The sequence below is a fragment of the Leucopleurus acutus genome (genome assembly GCF_964270905.1).
Source record: "Leucopleurus acutus genome assembly, chromosome: 8".
NCBI classification, from domain to species: Eukaryota; Metazoa; Chordata; class Mammalia; order Artiodactyla; family Delphinidae; genus Leucopleurus; species Leucopleurus acutus.
In genome coordinates this window covers 25,085,165-25,110,789 of record NC_139151.1, presented here as the reverse complement: position 1 = coordinate 25,110,789, position 25,625 = coordinate 25,085,165, and the positions used below count along the sequence as shown (strand labels likewise).

General features: G+C 38.8%; 1 pseudogene across 1 annotated transcript in view; it reads right to left on the bottom strand.

Annotated features, from left to right (window-relative positions):
- Positions 1 to 1,464: 1,464 nt before the first annotated feature.
- Positions 1,465 to 25,625, bottom strand: part of LOC309964919 (centrosomal protein of 78 kDa-like) — a 37,715-nt pseudogene continuing 13,554 nt past the window's right edge. The window contains exons 2-7 of the transcript in view: positions 15,160 to 15,298; positions 5,310 to 5,387; positions 3,939 to 4,105; positions 2,944 to 3,115; positions 2,574 to 2,621; positions 1,465 to 2,028 (exon numbers count right to left, since the gene is read on the bottom strand). The product of the transcript in view is annotated as a centrosomal protein of 78 kDa-like (transcript). The remainder of the gene's footprint in view (positions 2,029 to 2,573; positions 2,622 to 2,943; positions 3,116 to 3,938; positions 4,106 to 5,309; positions 5,388 to 15,159; positions 15,299 to 25,625) is intronic.

Here is a 25,625-nt window from a genome sequence, read left to right as displayed (position 1 = left end):
TGGTGCAGTGGTTAAGAATATGCCTGCCAATGCAGGGGACATGGGTTCGAGCCCTGGTCCAGGAAGATCCCACATGCCGCGGAGCAGCTAACTAAGCCCATGCGCCACAACTACTGAGCCTGCGCTCTAGACCCTGCAAATCACAACTACTGACGCCCGTGTACCACAACTACTGAAGTCCATGCACCTAGAGCCCGTGCTCCGCAACAAGAGAAGCCACCACAATGAGAAGCCCGCGCACCACAAAGAAGAGTAGCCCCCGCTCACCGCAACTAGAGAAAGCCCGCGTGTAGCAACGAAGACCCAACACAGCCAAAAATAAAAAAATAAATAAATACATTTATTTTTTAAAAAGTGGATGTATTTAAAAAAACCCAAAAAGGTCCTACTGTATAGCACAGGGAACTATATTCAATATCCTGTGATAAACTGTAATGGAAAAGAATATGAAAAAGAATGTATATAAATGTATAACTGAGTCACTTTCCTGTAGAGCAGTAATTAACACAACACTGTAATTCTACTATATGTCAATAAAAAATAAAAATTTTAAAAACTGCCATAAAAATAATCACATAAGGGAGACTTCCCTGGTGGTCCAGTGGTTAAGACTTCGCTTTCCAATGGAGGGGGTGAGGGTTCGATCCCTGGTCAGGGAGCTAAGATCCCACATGCTTGTGGCCAAAAAACCAAAACATAAAACAGAAGCAATACTGTAACAAATTCAATAAAAACTTTAAAAATAGTCGACATCAAAAAAAATCTTTAAAAAAATCACATAAATCAGGAACAAATGAAACATAATAAAGTCCACACATTAAAAAAAAAAAAAAAGCATGGGTTCTGGTCACATCCCAGCTTCCCACTTACTTACAGCTGTGTAATTCTGGGCAACTCACATACTGTCTCCTCAGACTCCTCATCTATAAATGGGGATGGTAATAGTTCCCTACCTCATAGTGTTGCTATAATCCATAAACAAAGTTAAGTGCCTTGGTAAATGTTTGATGCTCTCTGGTTATTGTGAATTAAAATATGTCAATGGCTTCTGGCCATACGATTTATAATAGTTTGACAGTTAACCAAATGGTAAAACTATTCCATTTATTATTTCCATCTCTTTTTACCCCTTACCCTGTTTTGTTGTTTATGTTTTCTCTCACCACAGAGTGTTAGTTCCAAGAGAGTAAAGGCTTTACATTGTTCACTGCTGAAAGCAATAGCACCCAGAAAAGTACAGTACATATGAAGCCCTCAGTAAACACTAGCTGAATGAATGGTGCAAAGTGCCACAAGGAAAAATACACCAAAACTTTCATTATAATAAAAAAGTATAGATAAATCTTTCTCTAATGGCTTCCAGTCAAGTATTTTAAAACACCATATGCTATAATAAAAACATAAGTAATTTATTAAAATTTGAAGGCAAAAGCATAATTTTAAAAGATTTTAAAAGATTTAGACCTATGTTAGGCATGATGGAGTATGGATGCTTTCTTGAAATTCACAGTCAGATCCAAGAGTATCACTTTCAGAATGTTCTAGTAGACTGAGTTTACTTTTAGTTGTCTTTGATGAAACAGTCACTATTCTAGTCTCTTTCTTAAAAGAAATGTGTTTTTTCTAAGACTCACTTCTAATTGGTTCATTAAGCAAAGACTTATTTTGCCCAATTCCTTTGCTTTTCTGCTTTACAGGTGAGTCAGAGCAGGAATGCAGGTCCTTCCCAGGTTGTTTCTTAGCAGAGTATGTTTTGGTATATTCACCTGCTTTGGTCATTTTCTCTGAAGAAGACCTGCTATTTCTAGATAATTCCTCTTCTTTTCTTTGACTTCCAGTTCCAGAAATGACGTCTGCTGAAGGAGAACATGTTCTAGCAATGAAATCTTCAAAAGACTCCTGCCGCTGCTCTGTGACTGGGACCCCCAGGTTGTCTTTGGAAGTTTCTAAGGCCTCCTGAGTAGAGACTGGGACATGGAAGGAGTCAAGAGGCAAAGGAATCCCAGCATCACCTGTAATTTTCTGAAACTGGAGGGAAAGACAAAAGACAAGGCAAAAATTCAGTGATGAACAAAGACAACCATTAAAAAGTAGAGTTCAAAACTTCAGTGTTACTCTGTGATCTTATTATTAACACAGTCAACTGATTATTCAGAAGACTTCAGAGACATTTTTTTTCTAATTATATCTTGCCAAGTGATTCTCAACTTAACCTAGCTATATCCAAGGTTATGTCAGCTACATTTTCAGACTTTGGTGATTGGGGTAGTTATTACCCATTTCCTTTCCCTCACTAAGAATGAAACCCTACTCTGTAAGAAAAATTAATTTCTTTTCTATCCTCCAGGCACATGTAAACAATATATAGTTTGTGACCAGACTGTGTTCTCAAGCTGTCAGTTCCCAAGACCAGTCTGAGATTGGCTGAGGTGGGCAAAGGGGGCTCCAAGTAAGGTGGAGGAAAAGCTGACAGGTTTCCCCTCCCATTCCCATGACCAGGTGAGTCACTATAATATCTTACATATTAGCTATGTCAAGATTACTTTTTTAAAAAATTATATCAGTATGTGTACCTTCATTAGTGTTCCTTCATTGTATGCTGACTGCATACAAATAGAAACCTAGATAAAATATGAATAGAATAGACATTTATACAATTTAAAATTTGGAATATTTTCTGTAATGTTTTCTTTCTTCATTAAGGAGAGTTTGCTTTAACTCATAAATTTTCTAAAGAACTTCCAGTTTTCTTATGTACAACAATACAGTATCATGAAATGGGCCCACATTTACTGATCTCAGATTTGGAGAGGATTCCAGAGTCTTCTAGCTCCCGAGCATGTGAACTATTAGAGACTGACCATTATTATTTTCTCTCTGACTTGGTCATTTCCTTTTTGCTAATCACTCTTAGAATTATTAAGTGCTGTCCTGTCCACTTACTTGGAGATTTTGCGTTTGTACTGGGGCACTCTGCTTTGATTCTGATGTTTCTTCTTCAAGTGCCTTGTTTTCTTCTTTAGGTGGACTACTAACAGTAGAATTCATCTGGGGACGACCTAGTAAATGAAAATCTGACTGATCTATACCAGCCATTGTGGCCAGCTGCCCAAGCCTGGACCAAAGGAGGAAAGGAGAAAAGACAAAGGTTATTATAATCACATAAGAGCAGTTTAGATTTCCCCAGACCTACCATCATGAAATACTTCTAAAATCTTAAAAGCCAACATCCTACTCCAGACTACAAGCCTCTCTCTCCCCCAAATTCTCAGCCCTTTCCAGATTCATCCTCTAGGAGACATCCCACTGTCTCACTAGCAGCTTCAACATGTACCATGCACCCTGTCCACTGCCTGTCACACCTCCATTCCCACACTTCTTTACCACCTTTCCTCCAGTTTCCAAGAATGTGTTTGTTCCTTCCTTACCAACACAAATTCATTCACTGACAAAACACCACTCCATCAACTATCAATCTCCACTTCCCTCTTTCAGCAAAAGTGCTCCTGGTTGAGAACCACTGACCTATATCTTCCCTGCAGATTAATAATAATTTTTATGTCTAAGACAAAAATAACTTTAATTCAAACTTATCAAACAAGCAAAATAAATGAAAGATAGGAAAATTCTTATCCATTCCCGAATATTTTCAATGAAAACTGCCTTCAATTTAGTCTTTACAAAAAACTATACCCACTAATTACCCTGTCTACAGGTTACTCTTTTATAATGGGCTCCCCACTCTACCAAAGCAGGCTCCCCTATTTGCATTTCTTAAAAAATTTAATTCCTCATTTTAAAATGTCAACTATATTACCTATAATTACACTAAATTTGGCTAAATATGGCTACATAAGTGATGAAAATTGCTCCAGTTCCTCAGCAAACTACCATTATAGTCACAAAGAGAAGAATGCCATGAAGAGAAATGAACTAACCCAGCATCTTTAAGGAGATCTAAGAAAGCATGCAACTTCTGAAAAGAATTCGCAGTGCTGCCCAAAACACCTTCATCATCCAGGATCATGCTTGTCAATGAGTGGGCATGAAGGGCTTCAGACAAAGAGAAATTTATATTTCTTAACTGGGCATTTTCATGTTCCAGCTATAAAAGAAGACTGAAAATGTCTGACATGATTTTTTCTCATTGTCATCAAAAGTAGTCTCGTCTAGTTTCAAGGAACAAAACTAAAACACTCAAAATGTAATTAATCTGTAATTAACCTAACTCTCCACCAGGAAAGACAGAGACCATATCACATAATAACCAAAACCCCCAGGCACCCAACAAAGTTTCCTATATAACACTTAGGTGGTATATAAATAAAAGTTATCATTTTATTAATGATCTTTCACAAAAGATCACATTTCTAACTGGTTAAATTCATAATGGAGCCTCATTCCACATCAGAAAATTACCTGCTTTAAGTTTCCCTTAAATTAGAAAGTGAATTATAGAATCTGATTTGAACAAAACATATTACAACTCTGCTGAATGTTAAGAATTAACTTTAGTGAGCAAAATATCTACTGCTTACGTTTAAAAGTCCTAAATCATACCCAACCCAATTTATTAAACGTACGATCACCAATATTTTTTTAGGATTCTTGAAAATATTCACTCCCGTGCACTCTTCCCCTTCCACTCATCACCTATGCACTTAAAACCCCCTATAAGCTCAACTCTAGTATTTCTCAGAAAAGCTGTTATGTTCATGATGCCCCTTTTGCCTTATATAAGCAGGTGCTCAACATTTATTGAATGAATGTCCACCAATCCAATGGATGCACTTTGGAAAATTCCTCCCTACGCTCAACCTATGATAAAGTATATTTATATAGAACTTTTTAGATTATGCCCTGCTTTCATGCACATTACCTAATGTAATTCTTATAGTATATAGTTTTATCTTTCATTGCATTTTTACAAGTTTTCCAATATCTTAAATTTATTTAAATGATTCACTTTCCTAATTCATTGCCAGGAGAGTCTCATCATGTCTTTTATGCTACTGTATATACAGTATATGCACAAAAAGTGCTTTCTTTAATCAAAGAATCATGAACAGAAAATAAGCTAATGTCATATGAAAGCACACACACACAAAACGAGATTTTCACATTTTTAAAAACATGCTTTCTGGAATATAGATCATATGATCACTAAATACTAGTAAATGCAAAAGTCCATATGACACAACCAATTTGCAACATATTACAGTTTTAAAGTTTACAAACTATGTGTATATGGCTTAAAATCAAATCAAAATAAAACCAAAACACTCTCAAAAGTATAAGAAATTGTTTGCCTCATTGACTCATTTATCAACCTTAAGTCTTATTACTCTTTCCTCCTTTAACTGCTTTAGGCACTCCTCCAGTTTTTCCTAAACAGAGTAAATATTATAACTAATTCGTAGTATAATATCTAAAAGCCTTTCCAGCTATAGGTCTCATCAGGATTTAGGGGCAGAGCCAGAAGTGAACTCAGATTTTAGTCTGCTACTGGTAATATCATACCATGCTAGTGAAATGAATTATCAAAATTATCAAATTAGCATAGTAAAGATTTATTTAAATTCCACTTTTTCCAACATAAATTTGTGGCAACCCACCATAAAAGGCATATGCATATAACATAGCAAGTCAGATATAAATAGTTAAGACCAAGAAAGAAAAATTCTATTTTTATTTGTGGGTCTCTTTATAGTAGGAAGTCCTATTAATGAACATGCTTAACATACCTGAATTGCATAATTGCAGATTCAAAAGCATTTTTTTTTAAAGTAATCACTTTTAAAGCAATTTACAGTCAAGCACTGTTCCTGGAGTTCCCTGGGCATTAAATAGTCTAATCATCAAAACCCTAAGAGGGGGCTTCCCTGGTGTCGCAGTGGTTAAGAATCTGCCTGCCAGTGCAGGGAACACGGGTTCGAGCCCTGGTCCGGGAAGATCCCACGTGCCCGGAGCAACTAAGTCCGTGTGCCACGACTACTGAACCTACGCTCTAGAGCCCCTGTGTCACAACCACTGAGCCCACGTGCCACAACTACTGAGCCCACGTGCCACAACTACTAAAGCCTGCGCGCCTAGAGCCTGTGCTCTGCAACAAGAGAAACCACTTCAATAAGAAGCCCGCACACCACTACGAAGAGTAGCCCCCGCTCGACGCAACTAGAGAAAGCCCGTGAGCAGCATCAAACACCCAGCGCAGCCAAAAATAAATAAATAGGGCTTCCTTGGTGGCGCAGTGGTTGAGAGTCCGCCTGCCGATGCAGGGGACACGGGTTCGTGTCCCGGTCCGGGAAGATCCCACATGCTGCGGAGTGGCTGGGCCCGTGAGCCATGGCCGCTAAGCCTGCATGTCCGGAGCCTGTGCTCCGCAACAGGAGAGGCCACAACAGTGAGAGGCCCGTTTACCGAAAATAAATAAATAAATAAATAAATAAATAAATAAAATTTATTTAAAAAACAAAAAACCCTACGAGGAAAGAACAATCACTAACTCCATGTTATTTTACAGATGAGGGAAACAGAGGCAGAGAAGTAGAGTAAGTAGAGCAGCACAGCCAAGGTCACACCACTAAGTAGCAGCGCCACACTGTGGACTCAGGAAGCTGGGTGCCATTCCTGTTCACAGAGGTGGTAGTCTTCCCATTCACCAAGATCAATAAAATAAAATGAACACTGATAAACTCTCTCAGGAGTTTTAGGAACTAAGACACTTCAGTCCTTGAAGTGGGGACACTGCTTGCAATGGGCAGAATTCTAACAGAGCCCCTAAGACTCCTACTTACTGAAGTACACAAACCTTCCACTTATCCAATCAAACCCTAAATCTGGGTGCTGCAGTGAAGGGATTTTGCAGATGGAATTAAGATTCAAAATCAGTTGATTTTTTAAGATAGGGAGATTATTCTAGGTGGATGTGACCTACTCAGGCACCCCATGAAAAGGACCTGAACTCTTCCTGAATTGAAGTACAAAAAGGAGGGAGACTCTCCATTGCTGGCTCTGAAGAAGTCCAATGCTGTGGCAGGGAAGGCAAGCGAGAGGCCTCTAGGACCTGAGACTGTCCCCCGACTGACAGCCAGCAAGGAAATGGGGACCTCTCTCCTGCAACTGCAGAATCTGAATTATGCCAACAAGCCAAAGAAGCTTGGAGGCATTCTTTCCCAGAGCCTCTGGATGCTAACACAGCCAGACTGACATCTTGATTTCAGCTCTGTGACCCGCACAAACTATGGTGAACATCCAACATTTGGGGCTCAATGTTTACACTTAAATTTCACGTGCTTTAACACTCTCAGGAGGGAACCACGTGTTTCAGTGTGTATCTGAGCAGGAAACCCAGTCACGCTGTGCCTGGACTTCTGACCTGCAGAACTGTGAGCTAGTCAAGTAGGTATTGTTTTCAGTCAGTAAGAGTGTAGTAAAAGAATTAATATTCTACTCAACCTCCAGGTTCGTGGACAAAATAAATGATTGTCATTGTTTTAGGCCGCTGTTTCGGGGTGGTTTCTTATGCAGCGATAAACAATCAGAATACCTATACTTATGAAAACAGTACGGTATATTTATACATTTTAACTGCTTTGAACAATCACTTAAAGAATGAGGAACTCTGTTATATGCCATCATTGGGATAGGAGCTGGTATCACTTTCTGGAGAGTAGCTTTTGGTACCTAACAACAATCCTACATCAGGAGTTTACCCTAAGGAAATCAAAGATGTGGGCAAGGATTTATCTACCAACATGATGTCATAAGATTGTTTATAACCAAACCCTAGAAGAAAGCTAAGAGCCTCCAAATTGGGATTGGTTTAAACAAAAATAGTTCACCGTATGAAGGAATGCGCTATGAAGCCACTAAGAAAAGAATGACAACAGGTCTCAACCAGAGTTAATGAACGGGCTTCAGGAGTTCTACATTCAAAATATATCTGTGCATTTTTCCTGGGAGATGATGCATGAGCTTAATCAAATTCTTTGATGTAGAAGAGTATTTAGTGACATGGCAAAATATTTTTGATACTTTTTTAAGACAAAAGAGCAGATTAGGTGTGTGTACATGCAGAGGTGGCTTTTATTTCCATCAAGAAGTTGTTCATTGTTTTCAAACATTTGCTCAATGAACATACATTTTTATATTCAGAACATGTTTAAAAAATTGAGAGTCTAAGAACTTCAAATTCTTTAATGTTTCATTACTAAAGCCAGTCAAGTTTTCAATGGGGAAAAGGGGAAAAAAATTGCAAAATTCCTCTACTTTTAATATAATGATTTAATCAATCTTCTAAAACAGATTTCAAAGAAATTCTAAACAAATAAGCAAACAAATAAAAAGCCCTCACCACAGTCAGAGGAAAGTACACTAAAATTCCTGACTGGTTCTAAATAGCACATCAAAGTGCAGTTACATGAAATAGTTTCTCCCTCTAATGGAGGGAATTAGAACACAGTGTTAAATTTTTGTGAAAAAGTGTACCCTTCTCCTACAAAGTATTAATAATTCATGTCCCTTACATGGAAATATGGCACCAAAAAAGTTAGAAAGTAAAATTGCTTGATATTCTATTACTTAAATAAGACTAATGATAAAGCTTTGGAATAATTTTCCTTCCTGTCATCTTCTCTCCTTCCTCTCTCTGTACACTGGCTAGGGTGATTTTTCTGGGACAAAGCTCCCATTATATTGGATATCAAATTTTATGTTCACCTTTTCTCCATTTAACATTGAAATCAATCATTTGTCATAATCAGGGGATTCATAACCTTGATTTTTTTTGTGTGTATGGGCTACAAAATATTCCACTGAGTGGGTTTACTGGTTAACCATGTTACACATTTAAATTCTTTCCAACTTTTCAATATTATAAGACAAAATAACCGTTTTTATGCATGAAGGCTTTTTTCCATATTGAGAATAACGTTCTTACAATAAATCTATAAAAATGAGTTTGAGATCAAAGCAAATGAACATTTTTAAGGCTCTGAGGTACCTATCTCCAAACTTCTTTCCAAAAGATTTCTGAGATTTTATACTGCCATCAGCGATGTATCACTGGATATATAACCTCTACTATAACTGTTGGCTTACTTCCTCATTTAGAGTGCAAGTTATTTGAAGATAGGCGGTGTATTTTATTAAGTGTTTATCCCCAGCACCTGTGCCTAGCACAACATAGACGGTCAATAAATAATTGCTTAATAAGGAAAATCCCTGCCAATACAAGAAGTACGTGTGTGAAAGACAGACTGTGTGTTTTTCTCTAACTGGATAGATGAAAACTTGTCATCTTCTTTAATGTGCAATTTTTTTGCTTATAATTAGTAATTAAATTTCTCTTTTAGATTATATTGTAAAAATTCAGATTCTCTGAGGCAAATAAGTCTGGCACTACCCATTAGCTATATAACCTTGGACAAGTTCTATAACTCTAGGCCTCAACTTCCTCATCTATAAAATGGAGATAAGCTTCCATATCACAGAGCTCTTGTGAGGATTACATGAGTTAAAACACATATAAAATTAGAAGAGTGCTTGGTGCACAGCATATGTTCAATTAATGCTGAATGAATGAACATGTGAACACAAGCAGTAGTGAAGGGCTTAAAATGAAATAGTCCCATCCCACTCCCACATCCAGCACTCAAGAAGCAACGGATTCTTTACTTAGTTTTTTTTTTTTTTTTTTTTTTTTGCGGTATGCGGGGCCTCTCACTGTTGCGGCCTCTCCCGTTGCGAAGCACAGGCTCCGGACGCACAGGCTCAGCGGCCATGGCCCACGGGCCCAGCCGCTCCGCGGCATGTGGGATCCTCCCGGACCGGGGCACGAACCCGTGTCCCCTGCATTGGCAGGCGGACTCTCAACCACTGCACCACCAGGTAAGCCCTACTCAGGTTTTTAATTGTAAAATACAATATGCGTACTGAGAAGTGCACAGAACAAAACTGTCAATGTAACAAATAAAAAGAGAATACTTACTTAACCAATACTCGAATCTGAAAGTATTGATACTTGTCAGCATCTCAGAAACCCCCCATATCCTTTTCTCATCACAATCTCCTTCCCTCTTCCCGGTTAAACACCATCCTCATTTCTCCACAATCATTTCCTTTAACCTGCATGCATCCCTAACAAAAGAGTTTAGTTTTGTCAACATCTAACTTTATGTAGAGGATCATAGTTTATGAAGTCTTTTCTATCTTATTTCTTTCACTCAACATTGGTTTAAAAAATTCATCCACATTGCTGCCTGTTGCTCTAGTTCATTCAATTTTTTTGCTTGATAGTTTTCCCACTGTACGAATACACATAATTTATTTAATTTTTGACTCTTGATGGACATCTGGTTTGTTTTCGGTTTGTGCTAATGCAAATCATGGACAGGAATCCTGCTGTACCGGTTATTCTGGTGCATTTACACAGGGCAGGGGTGAGGGCTGCTGGGTCACAGGCTATTTATATACCTTCAGTTGATGGAGAGTGCTAAATGCTTTCCAAAGTAGTTGTGTCGATTTATACTCCAGTATAAGCAGGGTAGAAGATTCCCATAGTACTCCAGGTCTACAATGCCTGATACTACCAGACTTTAGGTGTCAATCTGATTGGCATGTAGTTTCGTTGGTTTGGACTCACTTTTCTCTTATTACATAATGAAGTTGTACACTTTTCTGTGTTTACTGGCTGTTTGGATTTCCTTTTTTATGAGGTTTACATTAACTATTGGTATTTTTTATTCTTATTTTATTATTATTATTTATTTTTGGCCGTTTTGGGTCTTCATTGCTGTGTGCAGTCTTTCTCTAGTTGCAGCGAGTGGGGGCTACTCTTCATTGCAGTGGCTTCTCATGTCGTGGAGCACAGGATCTAGGCACATGGGCTTCAGTAGTTGTGGCACGTGGGCTCAGTAGTTGTGGCTCGCAGTCTCTAGAGCACAGGCTCTGTAGTTGTGGCGCATGGGCTTCGTTGCTCCGCAGCATGTGGGATCATCCCGGACAAGGGCTTGAACCCGTGTCCCCTGCCTTGGCAGGCAGATTCTTAACCACTGCACCACCAGGGAGGTCCAACTATTGTTAGTTTGAATTCTTCTTCATTTCCAGGTAATACTCTTATATGACTATTTTCTGACTAAATTTGAGGCATTATCTGTTCACTTTCTAATTTACTAAGTAAGGGTTTAGTTCCTTTACACTCTTTCCTATGTCCACACTACTCAGTAAAGTTATGTCATCATTAGTTATTCCACTGCTCATGATCTCTTTGACTTGTAGTGATATACTTAAAAACTTAAATTGTTGATCAACTATAAACTCTCTCAATGTCATGCTTTGTAAAATGAGGACATTCATACCATTTTGCCTTTTTTCTACCTCTTGTCTACCTTCCAAACCTAGCTTTTACGTTGTCAAAGCTGAAATTTATATTCTGTTCTATGTGCAGTTAAGTCTTCTGTTATTTGAGAGTCAGTAGGGAGTAAGGTTTAAGAGAACAGGCAGAGAGCCTAAACTCAAAGCCTCAATCCAACCCTAAATTACGTACAGCCTGGGCAAGTTCCTTCTCTGTCTTAGCTTCCTTTTCTCAAAAGTGGGAATGATATTAGCACCAACCTCATAAGGCTATTCAGAGGATTAAATGAGTTAATATATGCAAAAACACTTAGAGCCTAATATATACTTAGTACATACTGGTACACAATGCATTTCAGTACATACCAAGTTAATGCAAATACATACTAAGTATAGTTTATGTTAGTTATTTGTTATTACATGCAAGTTGACAATAAAAGCTGCAAACCAAGACAGTATTGCCATTATTACAATTAAATTAATATTGCCCACTGCAGATGTACTGTGTCTCTGTGTATAGACTACACCTCGTTCCATACTGTGTCAGTGTCACTGCCCTTGTGCAGGGTGACCACATACCCTAAGCCTCCTAGGGCTGTTCCAGTTTATACATGTTGTCCTGATGTTACAGCATTAGAGCGCCTCCTTATACTATTGAAGTGTAAGGAGTTTGGACAAGTTCTGGTTTGGACAACAAATTAGATAGGTGGTCATTACCCCTGTGTGTCACTGAAAAGGGGGACATCTATAGAGTCAAGTTCAAGTGGATTCTTCTCTTCCTCATCAATAGTAGGTTAAATATCAACCATAGTTTAGTTTGCTTCATGTTTATGTCAGTATAGCCTTTTGTCCTCTGGAGTTCAATTTCCTTCTCTTCCTCTCCCTCCTCCCTTCCAACAGTGCCTAATACATAGTAAGTACAATATGCCTCAAGGTGTTTCTAAGCTCTCAGTCACACAATCAATAGAAGCCTCTCCAATATAGACTAGCTGCTCTCTGCACTGAATCCCCTATTACCTTCCTTCTTGGTTTATTGCCTCATTTTGCTCGATTATTTCTATAAATAGCTTAAGATGTAGCACAGGAGGTAAATTTTTCAAATTTCTTTGTGTACAAAATATCTTATTCAGTCTCCACTTATGACTGATAGTTTGACTGGATACAAACCCCTAGGGTGAAAATTATGTGCTGGAAACACGTTGGAGGCATCTTTCTAACGCCTTCCAGGATTCATGGTGCTGATGACAACTATGATAAAGTCAGATTTTAACTCTTTTTTTAGGTGACCAGTATTTTTCTCTCTGGAATGGATGTATCCTCTCAGTATTTTATTCTATTTTATTTTATTTTTTCAGTATTTTAAAGTTTCACAATGAAGCGTGCCTAGGTATGTCTATTCTTGTTCACCTTGCTCAAAACTTGAGTAACTATTTTAAATCTGAGGCCTGATGTCCACTTTCAGCTGCGGGGAATTTTCTTGCCCTTTTGACAGCTTCCCTCCATTTTTTTTTTCTGGGTCTGGAGTTTCTAATAGTAACATGTTGGATCTCCCAGATGCAGCCTCTCTAACGTATTTCTATCATATTTTCCATTGTGTCTTTCTTTTTTATATACTGAGAAATTTTAATATTCCTACTGAATTTATTTCAGCAACCATATTTTCATTTCCAAGAGACCTCTCTTGTTTCTGACCATTCTCTTTTTAATTAACACCCTAGTCTTATTTTATAGTTGCTAGCTCTTTTAAACCTCTCTCAGGATACTAATTAAGGTATTTTCTTAAATTAATTTGTTCCCAAAATTGTCCCCAGTCCTACCAGGATATGTTTTCACTCTTTTTCCCCTCTCTCATGTTGTAAGCTTTACTCAACTATCAGGCAAATGACAGTTATTTCCTATTTAAGAATGAGCACAGAAAGCTCCCTGAAGTCAACGATTGATTGGCTTCTTATGCAGGAAGAAGCAGGGAGTAACTGTAATAGGATCCCCCCAAACACAATTTTCTAGGGTGTAAAAACTCATACTAGCTGCCCTAGTTCTCGCCAGTTTCACTGTTTTTAAAATGAAATCATCTCGGGCTTCCCTGGTGGCACAGTGGTTGAGAGTCCGCCTGCCGATGCAGGGGACACGGGTTTGTGCCCAGTCCGGGAAGATCCCACATGCCGCGGAGCGGCTGGGCCCGTGAGCCATGGCCGCTGAGCCTGCGCGTCCGGAGCCTGTGCTCCGCAATGGGAGAGGCCACAACAGTGAGAGGCCCGCGTACCGGAAAAAAAAAAAGAAATCATCTCATTTCAGGAGCGTGAGGGCGGGGCTGGGAGTCCACTCCTCCAAACACAACCCTTCAATGAGCTCCCCTATTTCAGTCACACTTTTAACTAACTCCACCCTCTCTCCTACATGCACATCTGAGCATGGGGATACTTCTGCAGGTGGGGTCAGAATCCTCCTCAGTTGCAGGTGGTCCCTGTGCATATTCTAGGTGATGCTTTTCCTCTGTTCTACTGCTTCAGTTTCACTCTCTTCCACTTGTCTCCATCTTTCAAAACTATGTTGAAATCTCTTGACTGTTGTGGGCTTATATACTTAAACACTTTGATACCATCATTGTAGTGTATTGTCAAAACAGAGAAGAGCTGCAAGGGTTCTCAGTGCATTCTGAATCTGCTATTCTGTGGTCCCGGTGTTTAAACTTCTTAGTCTTCCCCAGTGTATATCATTGTTTTTAGAAATACAATCTCCTGGTCTACTCGTGAAGGAAATGAATACAACGCATCTAAAATGACAAGAAATGCGAGTTAGATGCTCTAGGGTCTTGTCGTACTCTGCCATTTACTAATAAACCACTTACGTGTTACAAATTGTAGGTGCTCATTTATAAAATGAAAGGGGGTAACTCTACATGAACTATAGATTTCTCCTACTCTAACATTTCATAATTTTCTAAGTTTTATCTTAAAATTTCTCTATATTATCATTAATTTTAATTAAAAAAATAAAAATCTAACTTTCTCTTTTGAACATCAAAGAGTAATTCCCATAGTCCTACAATAATGGGATAATTAGTTCTGAAACCTGTCACGTTTCATGCTTCATACGAAAAGAAGATCATATTGAATAATTTTAAAATATTAAACATAGACTTTGTAGCACAAAGACAAGGTCCCCCCAAATGGTGTTCCTTTATTTACTAGAAATATTCAGCTCTGCTTTAAAGTTGAAATAAAATAAATATATTATTTTTGAGGTGCAAAAATTTCTTATGAAAATCAATTTTTCTTTTCTGTCCATACAAACAAAAGTATGGAATGACATTAGAGGTCAGGTTTATTTGGTAATGTAATGTAGCTTCTTGATATTTTTTATTTTAGGAAAGGAGAATATCAACACGAAACTTTTTTCAACTTTACTTTTATTTAAAATGAGGCCCTTTTTTCCTCTTATAAAAAGAGAGTTCAACTAGAACTGTCAATTTTCTCATCTGTAAAACAAGAGCACTGAATCAGCTGACTATATTCATTCAGAACTCAATTTCTTTACCTTATGATCACTAAGGTTCTCCCTAAATCTAATATACTAAGGTTCTAAGGAAAGGAAAATATATTATTACCGACATGTTTTGATTTTTATTTCTTAGAGTTCAAATGTCCACCATTCACCTTGGTCTAAGCTTTAGGGAACCATTCAACGGGATACAATGCAGATGGGAGGAGAAAACAGAACCCTCACACAAGCTGTGCTGTGTTGCAATCAGGCTTCCGTTTGAAAAATAATCTTCTCTATAGCTTTAAAGTGATAACTTTGTACCGGCAGTGCTTCTTGTTTCAAACTGATTTTCTCTGGCTCTTCCTGAACACTTTCTGAGGAATCATCGACCTCTTTGATTTCTGAGGAGGAAGGACTCTCTACTGTCACAATCACAGGAAATTCTGACGGACCTGAGTGTCTGAAGAAGAAGATAGGAAATCACAAAGTTGTTACACTAAAGTGCAAAGAAAGAAGACAAGATTGTACAAAAGATAACACAAGCTAGATACCAAATATCCAAATATTAAAGGACGTTTAATAAAAGTGATCTGAGGTATCATTATTCATAAATGTCTCTCACTGCTCCTTAGTCTAAAACAGACAATGAGTAAGTAAAAGTACAGTAACTTATTTTTGCTATGTTACTGTACAGACCTCTGTTGTACATGGTTAGGATTAGTAATGGGAATTGCCCATATTATTTTATGAAGTTTCTTTCACAGAAGCCAAGTGAAGATCCAAGGTAAACATTTTTTCTCAGTATACTGCAAATGAAAATTTTATTTTTCACTATCAGACAAAAACTGGAAGAAAATGTAGTTTTTTGGAAGAAAATACATCAGTAAAGGGACTGATAAAGAATAAGAAGAATAATCAGAAAGTCAATATATCTAAGCTGTGTATAATAGATGTTAGAATTTAAAAAAATAAATCACATAAACATGACAAATAACATACAAGGGAACTCCCATAAGGTTAACAGCTGATTTTTCAGCAGAAATTCTACAAGCCAGAAGGGAGTGGCATGATATACTTAAAGTGATGAAAGGGAAGAACCTACAACCAAGATTACCCTACTGGCAAGGATCTCATTCAGATTTGATGGAGAAATCAAAAGCTTTACAGACAAGCAAAAGCTAAGAGAATTCAGCACCACCAAAGCAGCTCTGCAACAAATGCTAAAGGAACTTCTCTAAGTGGGAAACACAAGAGAAGAAAAGGACCTACAAAAACAAACACAAAACAATTGAGAAAATGGTCATAGGAACATACATATCGATAATTACCTTAAACATGAATGGATTAAATGCTCCAACCAAAAGATGCAGGCTTGCTGAATGGATACAAAAACAAGACCCATATATATGTTGTCTACAAGAGACCCACTTCAGACCTAGGGACACATACAGACTGAAAGTGAGGGGATGGAAAAAGATATTCCATGCAAATGGAAATCATAAGAAAACTGGAGTAGCAATACTCATATCAGATAAAATAGACTTTAAAATAAAGAATGTTGGGCTTCCCTGGTAGCAAAGTGGTTGAGAGTCCATCTGCTGATGCAGGGGACATGGGTTCGTGCCCCGGTCTGGGAAGATCCCACATGCCATGGAGTGGCTAGGCCCGCGAGCCATGGCCGCTGATCCTGTGCATCCGGAGCCTGTGCTCCGCAATGGGAGAGGCCACAACAGTGAGAGGCCCACAAACTGCAAAAAAAAAAAAAAAAAAAAAGAATGTTACAAGAGACAAGGAAGGACACTACATAATGATCAAGGGATCAATCCAAGAAGAAGACATAACAATTATAAATATATATTCACCCAACATAGGAGCACCTCAATACATAAGACAACTGCTAACAGCTATAAAGGAGGAAACCGACAGTAATACAGTAATAGCGGGGGACTTTAACACCTCACTTACACCAATGGACAAATCATCCAAAATGAAAATAAATAAGGAAACAGAAGCTTTAAATGACACAATAGACCAGATAGATTTAATTGATATTTATAGGACATTCCATCCAAAAACAGCAGATTACACTTTCTTCTCAAGTGCACAGGGAACATTATCCAGGATAGATCACATCTTGGGTCACAAATCAAGCCTCAGTAAATTTAAGAAAATTGAAATCATATCAAGCATCTTTTCTGACCACAACGCTACGAGATTAGAAATGAATTGCAGGGAAAAAAACGTAAAAAATACAAACACATGGAGGCTAAACAATACGTTACTAAATAAACAAGAGATCACTGAAGAAATCAGAGAGGAAATCAAAAAATAACTAGAGACAAATGACAATGAAAACACAGCGATCCAAAACCTATGGGATGCAGCAAAAGAAGTTCTAAGAGGGCACTTTATAGCTATACAAGCCTACCTCAAGAAACAAGAAAAATCTCAAATAAACAATTTAAACTTACACCTAAAGGAACTAGAGAAAGAAGAACAAACAAAACCCAAAGTTAGAAGAAGGAAAGAAATCATAAAGATCAGAGCAGAAATAAGTGAAATAGAAACAAAGAAAACAATACCAAAGATCAATAAAACTAAAAGCTGATACTTTGAGAAGATAAACAAAATTGATAAACCATTAGCCAGACTCATCAAGAAAAAGAGGGAGAGGGCTCAAATCGATAAAATTAGAAATGAAAAAGGAGAAGTTACAACTGACACCACAGAAATACAAAGCATCTTAAGAGACTACTACAAGCAACTCTATGCCAAAAAAATGGACAACCTGGAAGAAATGGACAAATTCTTAGAAGGTATAACCTTCCAAGACTGAACCAAGAAGAAATAGAAAATATGAACAGACCAATCACAAGTAATGAAATTGAAACGGTGATTAAAAATCTTCCAACAAACAAAAGTCCAGGACCAGATGGCTTCAAGGTGAATTCTATCAAACATTTAGAGAAGAGTTAACATCCATCCTTCTCAGACTCTTCCAGAAAATTTCAGAGGAAGGAACACTCCTAAACTCATTCTATGAGGCCACCATCACCCTGACACAAAACCAGACAAAGATACTACAAAAAAAGAAAATTACAACAGATTGCCAACAAACACACAAAAGAATGCTCAACATCATTAATCATTAGAGAAATGCAAATCAAAACTACAGTGTGATATCATCTCACACCGGTCAGAATGGCCATCATAAAAAAATCTAGAAACAATAAGTGCTGGAGAGGGTGTGGAGAAAAGGGAACCCTCATACACTGTTGGTGGGAACATAAATTGATAAAACCACTATGGAGAACAGTATGGAGGTTCCTTAAAAAACCAAAAATAGAACTACCATACAACTCAGCAATCCCACTACAGGACATATACCCTGAGAAAACCATAATTCAAAAAGAGTCACGTACCACAATGTTCATTGCAGCTCTATCTACAATAGCCAGGACATGAAAGCAACCTAAGTGTCCATCGACAGATGAATGGATAAAAAAGATGCGGCACATATATATACAATGGAATATTACTCAGCCATAAAAAGAAATGAAATTGAATTATTTTTTGTGAGGTGGATGGACCTAGAGTGTGTCATACAGAGCGAAGTAAGTCAGAAAGAGAAAAACAAATACCATACCCTAACACATATATATGGAATCTAAAAAAAAAAAAAAAGGTCATGAAGAACCTAGGGACAAGATGGGAATAAAGACGCAGACCTACTAGAGAATGAACTTGAGGACACAGGGAGGGAGAAGGGTAAGCTGGGACAAAGTGTGGGAGTGGTAGTGTAAATATGGACATATATACACTGCCAAATGTAAAATAGATAGCTAGTGGGAAGCAGTCGCATAACACATGGAGATCAGCTCGGTGCTTTGTGACCAGCTAGAAGGGTGGGATAGGGAGGGTGGGAGGGAGGGAGATGCAAGAAAAAAGAGATACTGGGATATATGTATATGTATAACTGATTCACTTTGTTATAAAGCAGAAACTAACACACCATTGTGAAGCAATTATACTCCAATAAAAAAGTTAAAAAAAAAGAAAAGAAAAATACAGACCAATATCACTGATGAATATAGATGCAAAAATCCTCAACAAAATACTAGCAAACAGAATCCAACAACACATTAAAAGGATCATACACCATGATCAAGTGGGATTTATCCCAGGGATGCAAGGATTCTTCAATATACGCAAATCAATCAATGTGATATGCCATATTAACATATTGAAGAATAAAAACCATATGATCATCTCAGTAGATGCAGAAAAAGCTTTTGACAAAATTCAACACAAATTTATGATAAAAGCTCTCCAGAAAGTGGACATAGAGGAACCTAGGCCATATATGACAAACCCACAGCAAACATCATTCTCAATGGTGAAAAACTGAAACCATTTCCTCTAAGATCAGGAACAAGACAAGGACGTCGGGCTTCCCTGGTGGCACAGTCATTGAGAGTCCACCTGCTGATGCAGGGGACACGGGTTCATGCCCCAGTCCGGGAAGATCTCACATGCTGCACAGTGGCTGGGCCCGTGAGCCATGGTTGCTGAGCCTGTGCGTCCGGAGCCTGTGCTCTGCAATGGGAGAGGCCACAACAGTAAGAGGCCTGCGCAAAAAAAAAAAAAAAAAAAAAGACAAGGACGTCCACTCTCACCACTATTATTCAACATAGTTTTGGAAGTCCTAGCCACGGCATCAGAGAAGAAAAAGAAATAAAAGGAATAAAAATTGGAAAAGAAGAAGTAAAACTGTCACTGTTTGCAGATGACATGATACTATACATAGAGAATCCTAAAGATGCCACCAGAAAACTACTAGAGCTAATCAATGAATTTGGTAAAGTTGCAGGATACAAAATTAATGCACAGAAATCTCTTGCATTCCTATACACTAATGATGAAAAATCTGAAAGAGAAATTAAGGAAACACTCCCATTTACCACTGCAACAAAAAGAATAAAATACCTAGGAAGAAACCTACCTAGGGAGACAAAAGACCTGTATGCAGAAAACTATAAGACACTGTTGAAAGAAATTAAAGATGATACCAACAGAAGGAGAGATATACCATGTTCTTGGATTGGAAGAATCAGTATTGTGAAAGTGACTATACTACCCAAAGCCATCTACAGATTCAGTGCAATCCCTATCAAATTACCAATGGCAGATTTTTTACAGAACTAGAACAAAAAATCTTAAAATTTGTATGGAAACACAAAAAAACCCAAATAGCCAAAGAAGTCTTGAGGGAAAAAAAACAGAACTGGAGGAATCAGACTCCCTGACTTCAGACTATACTACAAAGCTACAGTAATCAAGACAATATGGTATTGGCACAAAAACAGAAACATAGATCAATGGAACAAGATAGAAAGCCCAGAGATAAACCCATGCACCTATGGTCAACTAATCTATGACAAAGGTGGCAAGGATATACAATGGAGAAAAGACAGTCTCTTCAATAAGTGGTGCTGGGAAAACTGGACAGCTACATGTAAAAGAATGAAATTAGAGCACTCCCTACCACCATACACAAAAATAAACTCAAAATGGATTTGAAACCTAAATGTAAGACGGGACACTATAAAACTCTTAGAGGAAAACATAGGAAGAACACTCTTTGACATAAATCACAGCAAGATCTTTTTTGATCCACCTCCTAGAGTAATAGAAATAGAAACAAAAATAAACAAATGGGACCTAATGAAACTTAAGAGCTTTTGCACAGCAAAGGAAACCATAAACAAGAAGAAAAGACAACCCTCAGAATGGGAGAAAATATTTGCAAATGAAGCAACTGACAAAGGATTAATCTCCAAAATATATAAACAGCTCATGCAGCTCAGTATTAAAGAAACAAACAACCTAATCCAAAAATGGGCAGAAGACCTAAATAGACATTTCTGCAAAGAAGACATACAGATGGCCAAGAAGCATATGAAAAGCTGCTCAACATCACTAATTATTAGAGAAATGTAAATCAAAACTACAGTGAGGTATCACCTCACACCAGTTAGAATGGGCATCATCCGAAAATCTACAAACAGCAAATGCTGGAGAGGGTATGGAGAAAAGGGAACCCTCTTGCACTGTTGGTGGGAATGTAATTTGATGCAGCCACTATGGAGAACAGTAGGGAGGTTCCTTAAAAAACTAAAAATAGAATTACCATATGGTCCAGCAATCCCACTACTGGGCATATACCCAGAGAAAACCATAATTCAAAAAGAAACATGCAGCCCATTGTTCATTGCAGCACTATTTACAATGGCCAGGTCATGGAAGCCACTTAAATGCCCATTGACAGATGAATGGATAAAGAAGATGTGGTACATATATACAATGGAATATTACTCAGCCAGAAAAAGGAATGAAATTGGGTCATTTGTGGAGATGTGGTTTGATCTAGACACTGTCATACAGAGTGAAGTAAGTCAGAAAGAGAAAAACAAATATCGTATATTAACTCATGTATGTGGATCCTAGAAAAATGGTACAGATGAACCAGTTTGCAGGTCAGAAGTTGAGACACAGATGTAGAGGAGAAACATATGGACACCAAGAGGGGAAAGCCATGGGGAGTGGGGATGGTGGTGTGCTGAATTGGGCGATTGGGTTTGACATGTATACACTGATATGTATAAAATTGATGACTAATAAGATGATACAAGCAGATGGAAAGATATACCATGTTCTTGGATTGGAAGAATCAACATTGTGAAAATGACTCTACTACCCAAAGCAATCTACAGATTCAATGCAATCCCTATGAAACTACCACTGGCATTTTTCACAGAACTAGAACAAAAAATTTCACAATTTGTATGGAAACACAAAAGACCCCAAATAGCCAAAGCAATCTTGAGAACGAAAAATGGAGCTGGAGGAATCTGGCTTCCTGACTTCAGACTATACTACAAAGCTACAGTAATCAAGACAGTATGGTACTGGCACAAAAACAGAAATATAGATCAATGGAACAGGATAGAAAGCCCAGAGATAAACCCACGCACATATGGTCACCTTATCTTTGACAAAGGAGGCAGAAATGTACAGTGGAGATAGGACAGCCTATTCAATAAGTGGTGCTGGGAAAACTGGACAGCTACATGTAAAAGTATGAGATTAGATCACTCCCTAACACCATACACAAAAATAAGCTCAAAATGGATTAAAGACCTAAATGTAAGGCCAGAAACTATCAAACTCTTAGAGGAAAACATAGGCAGAACACTCTATGACATAAATCACAGCAAGGTCCTTTTTGACCCACCTCCTAGAGAAATGGAAATAAAAACAAAAGTAAACAAATGGGACCTAATGAAACTTAAAAGCTTTTGCGCAGCAAAGGAAACCATAAAGACGACCAAAAGACAACCCTCAGAATGGGAGAAAATATTTGCAAATGAAGCAACTGACAAAGAATTAATCTCCAAAATTTATAAGCAGCTCATGCAGCTTAATAACAAAAAAACAAACAACCCAATCTAAAAAGGGGCAGAGGACCTAAATAGACATTTCTCCAAAGAAGATATACAGACTGCCAACAAACACATGAAAGAATGCTCAACATCATTAATCATTAGAGAAATGCAAATCAAAACTACAATGAGATATCATCTCACACCAGTCAGAATGGGCATCATCAAAAAATCTAGAAGCAATAAATGCTGGAGAGGGTGTGGAGAAAAGGGAACCCTCTTACACTGTTGGTGGGAATGTAAATTGATACAGCCACTGTGGAGAATAGTATGGAGGTTCCTTAAAAAGCTACAAATAGAACTACCATATGACCCAGCAATCCCACTACTGGGCATATACCCTGAGAAAACCATAATTCAAAAAGAGTCATGTACCAAAATGTTCATTGCAGCTCTATTTACAATAGCCCAGAGATGGAAACAACCTAAGTGTCCATCATCGGATGAATGGATAAAGAAGATGTGGCACATATATACAATGGAATATTACTCAGCCATAAAAAGAGACGAAATTGAGCTATTTGTAATGAGGTGGATAGACCTAGAGTCTGTCATACAGAGTGAAGTAAGTCAGAAAGAGTGAGACAAATACCGTATGCTAACACATATATATGGAATTTAAGAAAAAAAAATGTCCTGAAAAACCTAGGGGTGAAACAGGAATAAAGACACAGACTTACTAGAGAATGGACTTGAGGCTATGGGGAGGGAGAAGGGTAAACGGTGACAAAGCGATAAAGAGGCATGGACATATATACACTACCAAACGTAAGGTAGATAACTAGTGGGAAGCAGCCGCATAGCACAGGGAGATCAGCTCGGTGCTTTGTGACCGCCTGGAGGGGTGGGATAGGGAGGGTGGGAGGGAGGGAGACGCAAGCGTGAAGAGATATGGGAACATATGTATATATATAACTGATTCATTTTGTTGTGAAGCTGAAACTAACATACCATTGTAAAGCAATTATACTCCAATAAAGATGTTTAAAAAAAAAAGAACCTGCTGTATAAAAAAATTAATTAAATTAAATTAAAAATTTTTAAAAAAAGGAATTCTTCAGTCTGGCAATCCTCCAAGTGCTGTAAGATCCACACATCCTGCCTAACTCTTTTCAGGCCTACACAAATATATTGTAGGTGTGATTTCAGGATTTACAGCCTGAACATTGTTAAAAAAAAAAAAAAAAGATGAAACATGAGGGGAGGGGGCAGGGCACAACATTTAAAAGAATGACATACCCTGAGGACAAGACATAAACTGATTAGAATCAAATAGGTCCAAGATTGTGGACAAGTCGACTTCCACTAGACCTTAAGCCTCAGTATACCTCATCGTAACACATCAGCAAGCTAAATGACATTTCCAAAGCCAACCAAAAAGTGGGCAGTGACCCAATTTCTGGAAATCCCCACCTGTTCCCCACAACAGTTAGCATACTCCTCCCTCTCATTAGCCTATGAAATTACCCACTCCTATAAAAACTGACAACCCCATACCCTGGTGCCTGTCTCACCTTCTGAGATGGTCCACACTCTGTCTGTGGAGTGTTTCTCTCTAAATAAATCCGTTTCTTACCTATCACCTTGTCTCTCACTGACTTTTTTCTGAAATGAGACATCAGCAACCTAGGCTTCATTAAGTCCTGAAACCAGGCGTGTGATCTCAGTTAAAAGACCATGGGCTTTGGACGGGTTTGAGGCCTGGCCGCATGGGTTGAAATCCCGACCTGGTTTAGGCTGGGTTTGAGTTCCGGCACGTGAGTTTGGGTCCCAATCTGAGGTTCATGGCTTCAAGTTACTAACGAAAAGTACAGCAGGACCCATTTATTGTACTGTAATTACTAGGTTGCTTTGGCACAGCAGGAATCCTATGACAATTCTCTTCATATATAATTCAATTAAAGAATTGAGTTTCAGGTAGAAGGTACCTTTTAAATTTGATTACTAAAATATTACTTTTATAGTCCATCCTTATCTTGTAAGTTGTCTAAACTGAGAATTTAAAAACAAGGATTTTAGGGCTTCCCTGGTGGTGCAGTGGTTGAGAGTCCGCCTGCCGATGCAGGGGACACAGGTTCGTGCCCTGGTCCGGGAAGATCCCACATGCCGTGGAGCGGCTGGGACCGTGAGCCATGGCCGCTGAGCCTGTGCATCCGGAGCCTGTGCTCTGCAACGGGAGAGGCCACAACAGTGAGAGGCCCGCATACTGCAAATAAATAATAGTAATAAAAAAATAAAAACAAGGATTTTAAAAGATAGTTCCTTAAATTAAAAGTATTATATAATTTAAAAATAAAATTGTAATTAGACAAGTCAGAGTGAAGATGGCAGAGTAGGAGGACGTGGAGTTTGTGTCTCCTCTCAACTAGGGCACCAACCAGGTGCTGGTGAGGGACCTCAGGCACCAAAGGAGACGGGAGGAATCCCTGCACAACGAGGTAGGATGTGGGGGGAAAGGCGAGGGAGGAAAAGTGGAGGTGGGATGGGACGAGCACCCCTGAGGGGTGGCTGGGAGAGGGGAGGGATTCTCATGATCGGAGGTGCTAATGCACTGCGAGGGGATCAGCAGGGATGGGGAAAGACCTTTGGGGTATTTGGGGATCAGAGGGGAATGTGGTAAGTGTCTCCCCTGGCCGCTCAAGCCCTGGTGAGGCTGCTGGGGCACTGGGTCTGATCCTCAGCCCTCCAGGACCCCCTCTAGCCATGCGGGTCCTGAACCTAAGCTTCCCTCACCCCCATGCCCCAAGCCCAACTGCCACCCACCCCACCCACACCCTACCTCCCCTGAGCCTAAGCCCGGGCCCCCCAGGGCCTTTTCCATCCTGAACCTAAGCCCTGCCCCTCCCTAGCAGGGCCTTTTTCAGCTCACACAGATCCTGGGCCTAAGCCACTCCCCAGATCCTCTTCCAGCCTCGAGGGTCCCGAGGGTCTCAGGCCTGAGACCCGCCCCCCCACCCCCGCCAAGGCCTTTTCCAGCTTTTTTTTTCTTTCTTTATTTTTCTGCTGTTGTGGTTCTGCTTTGCTTTGTTGTTGTTCGTACATCTTTATCTTTTCTAATATATTTTTTATTTTTCTAATTTTATTTTATTTTTTATTCTTTGTTATTGTTCTGTTCCTTTCTGTTTGTTGCCTTGTTTTTTTTTTTGGCCATGCTGCATGGCTTGATGAGTCTTGGTCCCCAGGCTGGGGGTCAGGCCTGAGCTCCTGTTGTGGGAGTGCCAACTCCAAACCAGGGAACCTCAGACCCCAGGGAATATTAATAAGTGTTAGCTCTCCTGGAGGGCT